The 9,703-nt window shown below is 45.8% G+C and overlaps 1 protein-coding gene across 2 annotated transcripts in view; it reads left to right on the top strand.

Annotated features, from left to right (window-relative positions):
- Positions 1 to 834: 834 nt before the first annotated feature.
- Positions 835 to 9,703, top strand: part of PRR5 (proline rich 5) — a 92,764-nt gene continuing 83,895 nt past the window's right edge. Inside the window, exons 1-2 of one of the 2 annotated variants that reach the window (XM_075112714.1) lie at positions 835 to 1,003; positions 1,517 to 1,599. The gene's annotated coding sequence lies outside the window, so the exon portion shown is untranslated. The remainder of the gene's footprint in view (positions 1,004 to 1,516; positions 1,600 to 9,703) is intronic. The other variant, XM_075112725.1, reaches the window with a different exon arrangement.

Below are 9,703 nucleotides of genomic sequence, written 5' to 3'. Positions count from 1 at the left end.
TTGATGTGGCTGAAACTTGTGGTGGAATTGATTTGTATAAAACTTCCTTTGGTTTAAATCCCTGCAGGGTGTATTTTTAAATCCCATAACTCAGATCAAAACTACCAACTACAGACCAGGCGAAACCGCAAGCTTTGATTGATACGCAGCCATAAAGCGAACTTCAGCCAGCCGGCGTTACGCTGTCCCTGCGTGGGATTTCACGCTCCGGCGAAGGCCTGGCCTGGGACCCCCGCACACGCGAGCCCTTGGGCCGGTGCCCGGTGCGAGGTGCGATGCTGCCCAGTGGGCTTCCAGCAACTCGGGCACCGGAGGGCCTGGAGCAGCATCTGCTCGCCCCGCGAAGCCACAGCTGCGCTTGACACCCGTGGACGGGCTCGTGTGTACCCCTGCCTCCACCGCACCCCTGCCTCGGTCAGCGCCCTTCCCGTAGGAAATCAGCGTTTGCTTTGCCGCCCGGGTACTGCTCCCTCTCCTTCCCCCTCGGCAGCCGCGGCCCGGCAGCTCGCCGGGACACGCAGGGGGCTCATCGGCCGGGCTTCGCCTCCGGCGCCGGGGCCGCAGAACGACGCGGGCGGCTGCACGGACCGGCTCGGCGCTGAGGTACCACGCGCCGGGGGACCCTGCCCAGCGGGCCGCTGCAGCGGCGGGCGGGGAGGCAAGGGGCCGCCGTCTATCTGTCTGTCCCCGGGCGGGAGGGGGGACACGGCTCGGAGCTCCGGGTGGGATTTGCGGGTTTTGAGGACCCGTTTTTCCCCTCGGCTTCCCTCCCGCCGCTGCCCCTCCCGCCGGCAGGGCGGGCCCCGCCCGCCCCGCCCCGCCCCGCCCCGCCCCGGCGCGAGGCTCCCGCGGCCGCGCACTGTGCATCGCGCCGCTGCCCCGGGCGGCATCGCCGGCACCGGCCCCTCTCGTCGGCTGCGGGGCCGCTGGACCCCCCGCCCCCCCCACGCACACACCCCACGGGCCGGGCCGGGCATGCGGCTCCTTCCCTCGGTCGCGCACGGTGAGTGGGGGGCGGCGGGGCCGCGCAACCCCGGCGGCGCGGTCTGAGGGGAGCGGGCGCTGCTGCTGCTGCCGCCGCCGCCGCCGGCGGGTCTGTGCCCAGCCTGCGGTTCGCCCTGGAAAACTGGGGAAGGGAAGGGGGTGGGGGGGTGTGTGTGTCCGTCTCCGTCCTGGGGGGGGCGTGGCGTGGCGTGGCGTGTCCCCGGGCGGCGGGGGGCTCGGGGAGCGGGTCCGGGGACCCGCCGCCCCCCCCAGGGCCGTGCGGCGGCGGGAAGCTGGGGGTTTGCAGTGAGGCGGCTCAGCCTGCCGAGGAACCGTCTCCCTGGTCGAAGTGGGGCTCCCGGCTTTGTTTATTCCTGTGAAGTGCGGTAACACGCAGCCCGCGTAGCCGTTTGGACGGTTTCTGCTAATTCTAGACCTCGGGCTCGCGGCTTTCGCGCACAACGTGAATGTTAAATTAGTGTTTGTGCAGACACTCATCTCCCTTCTTTTTTTTTTTTTTTTTTTTTTACAGTCTGAAACAGAGCTCTCAGGTAACTGGAGTTGACTCTAAATGCGATTCCTGTGGGTTGACTGCTGTAAGCCTTATTCACGCAAGTAAGATCTGTGTGCATGAGTAAGATGATTTTTTTTTTTCAGAATGATTTTGCATGTTTCCACCCTGAAGTGTAGAGTCTCTGATAGCTTTTGCAGAAGATGGGCTTGTCCGTTTCAATTTGCATGTGTGTGTGTGTGCAGTCGCTGTTCATTTTGGCAGCTCGTGAGGGATCGTTGGTGAAGGGCCGGTGTCTTCGTTTTCTTCAAGAATACATTAAGTTGGATGTTTGCCAGTGCTTTTATATTGTGGAAGGAACAAGAGAGACAGCCTTAGAAAAAGGATCAAGGAAATGATTTAGCTTTTCTAATGTTCATCGTTTCCAGCCAGTATACTCTTCTCTTTAAGCATTTCATTTTAAATTACAGGAAACAATCCGTTTTTGCATCTACCAGCATGTTGATTAATGATGGAAAGGCAGGTCTAAAACTAAATGGTGATGCTTCGTTTAAAATAAATGCTTCTCGTTTTTTCTGTCTTGCACGCTTATTTGCTCTGCGGAAAGAGAGGGATAGTAGGTGATGATTAGGCAGCTTTCCTTCAATTTGAATACAAGAAATAGTTCGATATAGGCCAGCTGTAGAATAATGGGCACACTTGGCATCTGGTGCGTAGTTGGATGTAGAGCTGTGGTGCTGCCTTGCAAAACTCTCCTTTGTGCATAACTTTTCCTGTAGCCAAAGAATAGCATATCGAAAACTTAGTTCTGGGAGTCAGATGAATACTGCATGTAACTCTAGTTTCTCTGTGGTAGACTATTAATGTGTTACTTGCTATGACGCACGTGTCGACGGGGATTTCGTGTTTATAATATACAGCATTGATTGAATGACTTAATGCTTCATCTTTCTTTTCCTCATTAATAATCTAATTAGGGGAAGACTCTGGAAGCTGTAGGGAATTGAGGCACGTTCCCAGTGGGTATGCAGTGAAAAAGACACTGCAAAGCAGGCAGTGTAAGAGGAATTTCCAAAAGTACTCATCACCCAAGACAGAGCCAGATTTTGAACTCTCCTAGGCTTGTGTTTAGGCTCCAGAGTAAATTTCTAGATTTTCAGTTTGTTCTTGTTAGTTCTTAAACTTCTGTATCCAGAGTTCTTTGGGGGATCTTGAGGAAGTGGCATCTGTAAGCCAAGTTGTGAGTCTTTCAACGCTTGAGGAAATCAAGCCCTGAGCACTTAAAAAGATCTGATCCCTGCGTTACAGTCATACCTCCCCCCATTTCCATGCTAGAGGCGTTTCCTTTTAATTTTTATAGCAGATAGAATTAGAGCTGTAAAATGCAGCCACAATAAAGCAAGCCAGTAAAATTACTTGAGGGTTTTTTTCGTTTTAAATGTAGAAGCCAGCGGGATTAATGAACAGCTCCATAAATACGTGTGATAAAATGCAAGATTGGTAATAGAAGTATAAGTGGCACTTCATCTTTGAACAAAAATAATAGGTAATGGCTAAAAACAGTATTTGCCGTCTCAACAATAGAGTTAAATATTGTAATGGATATTAACTGCAACAAGGTAGACTGGTCCAGAGCTGGAGGCTCTGACTATTTGTACTGGCTGACCTTCTGGCCTACTTCTTTGTTTTCCTTTAAAGTATCACTGTGTGTTTGGTAATAAACCACAAATGCAAACAAAAAAAGCTGTTCTTTAAAGGCCACAGTAGTGGCACTATAATTTCTGGAACATATTCTGATCTTGTGTAGCTCAGCACAAACTGCTGAGCTGCATTCAGGTTGTGCCTAGGTTTGCACAAGTGGTTGGTCCCACGCGTGGACGACAGCTTCCTTGTGCCAGAAAACGCGCTCCTAGGTCTGGGTCTGATCGTTTAACAGTGTTTCAAGTGTTTCAACATCACTGCTAGAAAAATGCCTTCATATTAAGGTCAATGAAAAATTTGCTTCTCTGGTAGCCCTGGCTGCAGCCTCTCAAGGAACTGTTGAATTATGAGAGTGGGTAATTATCTGCCTACATCTGTGGCCTGGGACTCACTGACACTGAGCACAAAGAAGAGAAGAAAATGACAAATGCTTGTCCAGAAGCATGTCCTCTTGGTGGTGTTTACTTCCACCCTGGTTTCTTAGGATAAGACTGGCGAGTTTGGGGTGTGGAGAAAACAGTGATTAATTAGCTAGTGCATATTTAGCCCTTGGAAGATGGAAAATACTGTATGGGGATGATTTGAATTAAGTACTGGTTTTCCCTGCTATTAAAGAAATTGCTTCCCTGCTCTATGTTTCAAGTTGGAGTTGTAGGTGATTTTAAAGCACTGTGTGAACTGTGGTTTATGTGTCTCAAAGCAGGAAGGTCAAGCAATAGGAAAAGTAATAGCTAAAGATTTTCTTGTTTAAGCCTTTTTCTTAGCTGCAAGATCTGTGTATATGGCAGGGAAGAAAAGGGAGTCAAACGGAGCCGAGCAAGGAGCTGTGGTGTGAGGTAAAATTCTGATATTGTTCTCTCATGCCACCCTGCAAATACATTTGCATTTAAAATTTTCAGGCAAGCCAAATGGTGGGAGCGGCGCGGAATGCTAAACAAAACCTGACAGCTAACTCGGAAAATGCCACATAACGATGTGTTGGGCATTCCCTCGCTCGGACAATTGAGTTGCAGATCGTGTCTTGCAATGATTATAGATCCGAAACAAAGACAGGTGCAGGAAAAAATGGGACATCAATTTTATTCCAAGCAGTTTTCACTTGAAAGGTGTTTACTTTCTGTCGTGTTACCCTGTGACTGCTGGAAGACTCAGAGGAACTGTAAACCCCAAATCCCTTCCTGCCCATCAGCTAGCCACAGCGTACGCCTTTGTGTGGCTCAGGCTGAAATTCATTCTGCCTGGGAGGCTGACAAGTGGTTCTGGGCACAGTTGTGATCTGAAAGATAGTGGGTATGGCCAGGGAGGTACCCTTTACGTCGCTTCTGCAAGCAAGCAGGGCAGCAGCTCTTTTGGGGAACTCGGTGATGCATCTCCTGTAGAAGAATAAAATGTATTTTTGTTCGGTGGTGGTATGATGTAGAAGCCAGGATGATGACAGCCGAGGAAGAGACGTGAAAGGCATCAGAACAGCTTGGTAGGTTTTACCTTTTCATGTGTTAGGACTTGTGTGTCTGCAGTTATTGGCAATGAACTGTCCCTCTGCAGACAGACCGATGGTGCAGAACAGTCTGAGGAAACTGAGGGATGGAAATGGGAAAATAAAATGAATGATAGGTTAACGTGTGTATTGGGTGTGAAAGAGCACACGCAAAGTCACAGGGATGGAATGAATCAAGGGCCTGTGGTCAGGCATGGCTGCTGCAGTGAAGCAGTAATACAAGGCAACTCAGTTGTCCATGATAGCCCAGTAATGAATGGAAGAATAACAGGTTTATGTGTGCTGTGTGGATGCATCTGGCTCCCTGGCTTAAATGTAGGACGCCTCCCCTTTGAAAGTTTGAGAGGGAAGAGAACGAGCTGATGAGGAGAGCAAAGGGACTAATTTCTGAGGAGTTATTAGAAATGCTTAATATAGATTATCTAAGAAGCAAAGATACCAAGAGTTTCAGGTGTGGGTAATCAAGAAATAATCACTTAGGCTTTGCAAGGGGGCGCAGCTAGTCTTAGCGGGCTGTAAAAGAGAAGGTAACGTCAAGAAAAGCTTCTTCATTGAATGAAGCTAAATAATCTTCCATGAAAAACGCTGTTAGTGTTGTTGGTTGGGGTTTTTTAAAGCTCATAGAAAGCCCTGGAAAATGTTCTGCAGAGCTGGCAGCTGAGGGTCACATCTCCCCTGGCTGAACTGTGCCTGGGGATTAGGATGGAGGTTTTAGAAATGAGGCTTTTTAGTCAGCAGGCCAACTCCTCTGCTTGGAGTCAACTTCTCAACTCCCCTGTGTGGTCTGCTGGAAGGGACACAGTCATTCTCTGCTAGCTTGGATTATATCCCTGTGGGGAGGGAGGTGGACTGGGTGAATTAATAGATCTTATTCCATCTTTAGCTCATAGGAGCCTGTGATCCAGGAAATACATGAACACTTATCTTGCTGGCAGCTGAAATGCATGCCGTTATTCTGTAAAACAAATGATATAGCATCTCATAGGCCTTTCTGGTCACATGGCGAGGGAGGATGGGAGGAGGGATGTGATGGAAGACACTTTCCTGTGGCAAGCACAGCAGGCTGGGCTAGAAATATTGCTCAGTTTACATTGAATGTTATTTTGTGTCCTTGGATCCGTGTTGAATTCTCCCCTTGAAGAAAAGCTAGAAAGCAGTAGCCTCAGGGTGTTTTCCTGCTTTAAGTTCCAGCCATTATCGGGGGGGAAGTGTATTTTTGGACAGTAGTTACCTCTTCCTTTGCTGAGTCTTGTAATAGACACAACATTGAGTACTTGCTGAAAAGTGAAGAGCATCTTCAAAAGGGTGTGTGGCAATGCACAAGCAGATTAGAAGGGCCACAAAACACACCGCAGTTGGGGGAAAGACTGCTGCTTTGGATCAGCTCCAGCAGTTCTTCAGTCCAAGATCTCATTTTTGCTTATGTTTGGATTTAATCAATTTATTCGGGATTAAGGTATTTTTTTAGAATGTGGTTCCAAGAATATAAAGAGGTTGCAATTTTGACCTTAATTAGTTTTATGGCATTACTCTCTGCTAGTGATTATTGTCCTGTTCTTCTTTTCTGATATGAGGTGGGTCAGTTTGTGAAAAGTCTGATTAAAGAGACCACTGAACAGTATGATGTATGATAGTACAAAGACGTAACTCTCGCAGGTGGTTTGATGTCCTAACATGTAATCTTTCCTCTAGTGGATTTCTTGTTGTATCCCAGAATAAACCAGAGTTTATGTATTAGACATGCTCTTACTGCAGAACAGGTGGAGTTATAAGTGCTCCAAGATGGTATGTTGTTGCTAGATAGGGAGGATTATTTTTGTTCTGATTCATAGTGGCTGCTTTAAAAATTGGAGACAGTTTGACTGTCATGAGCATGAATTGTTTATTGGAGGCCAGGCAGGGAAAACATTGACAAGCATTTACAACGCTGGCTTAAGGAGTCTCTCCTTTAATTAAGTGTAACTTGAGCCTCGAAATTTCCTCATCTGGTGACTTGGTACCAGCTTTTTACTTCCTGCATTGTCCATTTGAAGTGGAAAGTCAGAAGAAAAGAAGCTATGAAATTTTGTTTTCTTGATTGCAGAGGAAATCAGAAAGCTGAGAAAGATTAAGCATTCTTCCAGAAACTGCATTAACCCAGCTTGGATGTGCTCATCCAGCCCCACTGTAAGCCAGTACTGCTGGCTTTCTTTTCACGATCATATTAATTTTTCTTTCTGTAAAATATTCTTTCAGGCATCTCTCTAGGAAGAATAGAGGGTCATTTCTCTTCCTTTGATTAACTACTTATAACCTGATCCAGAAAAACAGCAGCGAACTGGTTGAATTAGGTGATTTTCATTTATTCCAATGAGTAAATTAATTTCATATCCAATTGTCCCTGTAAGAGGAACACCCACTGCTGTCTGCATTAGTTCATAGGTATGACTTGGTGTATAGTATCAATTACTTTTTAAAGTATGGGCACTGGTGGTTATATGCAGAGCCTCTTGATTCACTCCTGACTGCTTGCTCCACTGGTGGTTACCATGACTTTGTGGTTATGGTTTTGCCTGTTTGTTTTTCTGGGTTTTGTGGTGGGGTTTTTGGTTTGGTTTGGGGTTTTTAAAAATTTATTTTAGTTTCTGCTCTGACGACTAGGCAAAGGCCACTGCCAGCAGGCTGTCAGATTAAACAGATGATTGGGTTGGCTTGGCACAACAAAACCTCTACTCCTAAATAAGGTATCGTTCCTGGTATAAATTATCCTGTAGAGTATCCTATCAGTGAGGTCTGAATCAATCTAATTCAAAGTGCCAGGAAAAAGACGTTCTTGTGGTAATTCTGGCGTGCCTGAAGATAGAAAGTATTGGAAAATTTGAGAGAGAGCTTGTTCTCATAAAATGTCCAAGCCAGTTTTGTATAACTGAGAAGCAGCTTGGAAGGTTCAGATAAGAAGCCAGATGTTGGCCCAAACTTGTGAGATTTGCTTGCACGGATCAAATTTGGTATTACAGCATGCTTCCCAAATTAATTCTGTAATGTTTAGTTCTAGCTTGAGTCAAATTTCCCTTTTATTCTGCATGACTTTTGTTCATTTATCATTATTAAACAATTTCCTGGGGATACTCAGGCTTATATATGTGTTTGTATGACTACCAGAGTTGTCTGTGGTTATACAGACAGGACAGAAAACATTAATGAAGATTGGAAGGTAATTTTTTCCCATCTACAACATTGTATATGCCTTGCTACGGCCATCAAGGATTTCTTAAAATTTACCAGAAGATTTAATTTGAACATCTCAGTTCCTGGCCAGGGACAAGATGCAAGGTTTATGCTTAGCATACTCATATACAGCAAATTCCTCTTTCTTTTGCTGTTTTTAGGGTCAAGTTTTTAATGTTGATAATACACCACATGCATCATCCCTTTTTACTCTTTTGCTGGGAAAAGATTATCCAAAAGAATATTTATTAGCTGATTTGAATTCAATTAACTTCCCTTCATGGAGTTTTTAAAAATGTTTAATGAGAGATGCAACTGAATTGCAGAGCTATTATCTCCCCCTGAACACATCGAGGTCTTTCTTGAATTCCCACAAAGGTTTCTTGATTGGTCACATTTTAATCCTGGCCCTCATAACTATTTTGTAGCATATGGAAAGTCCTGTAGATGCTAATTCTGTTGGCCTTAGTCATGCCTATTTAACAAACAGTTTCAGTCCCCCATTTGTCTGCCTTAGTACCTATTGTTTATTGGTGATTTGATTATTCTTCTGCCTTTAAACCCTTGGGTTGAAGAACTAAGACCACACTGTGCTAGGCAGAATGCGAACACATAGCAAAGTGCAGTCCTTGCCCTGTACATCAGCACTATTTTTAAGACTAAATGAGGGAGATTCCTCTTAACTGATCTGTACTCAGACCTCTCCAGACCCAGTTGCCACTTTAGCAGAATTTAGATATCCTAGAAAGTAAATCTCCAGCTTAGGGATAACAAATTAATACCGAGTACCACTACTGCAAAAACAAACCTTGTGCTTCTTGGAAGCTGTAAAGATTTAATTTTATAAAGCCTATGTATCATCTGTGTGCTTAGGCAAAAATGCGATGCTCTTTCCTCTCTTCTTTGCCTTGCTTTTCCTCTCATTCAAGCAAATGGGCTGATGAATGCCTAGGCGAAATGTGCCCCTCCTATTGTCTGTCTTGTTTGCTTGCTACCTTTCAACAGCTTCTCTATTCAGAGTTAAACAACAGGAGAAGAAAATCACTACTAAAAATTAAGATATTCTATTACCACATTAACCTGTGAGGAAGGATATCCTGCTTCCCCCACAAATGGTTAAACTAGAGAGGATTTAGGACCTTGCAGGTCCTAAAATCTGCAATGGCAAGAGGGAACAGTAAAAACACATTGAAATTACAAATCACTGCATTGCTGAGCACAAACTACTCTATGTGGAGCACTCTGTACCCTTTGAGGACTACAGCCTGGAGTGTGATTTTGTAGGCAGCAGAGGTTCAGAGGCAGAGCTTGGGATGTCAGAGGGCATTTAACCAAACTAGGCTCTATTCTAAGCATTTCTTGGTTTTTCTTTGGTTTTCCATACAGGCACTTTTACACATACAGACATATATAGATACACATGCAGACCACAATGTTTAACAGACCAAGCATGAAGGCTGACTTGCTGCTCTTAAAACAGAAGCCACTGCTCTGCACATTTTGCAACGTGTCATCCCTAGTGCCCTGTGTAACCTTGTATGAGGCATTCCATGGAAAGTGACTCCTGGAAGGATACGCCGGGTAGCTGGATGATGCCTTTCTTGTATTGGCGCAGCTGGTGGAAAAAGTGTATGGGGCTTGTCATTCTTCTGATCCAGGAGAAGGCACGTCCAGACTCCAGATGGCTTCTGTGTGGTGATGCCATCACCAGCAGGTGCTAGGAAGGGTGGATATGGCTTTACACTGGTAGGACATACCCTTTAAGGGTCCTTTTTTCATAGGGAATGTGAGGAACGCTACAT

This window comes from Phalacrocorax aristotelis, chromosome 1, assembly GCF_949628215.1.
Source record: "Phalacrocorax aristotelis chromosome 1, bGulAri2.1, whole genome shotgun sequence".
Classification (NCBI taxonomy): Eukaryota; Metazoa; Chordata; class Aves; order Suliformes; family Phalacrocoracidae; genus Phalacrocorax; species Phalacrocorax aristotelis.
This window is presented reverse-complemented; position numbering and strand designations above follow the sequence as displayed.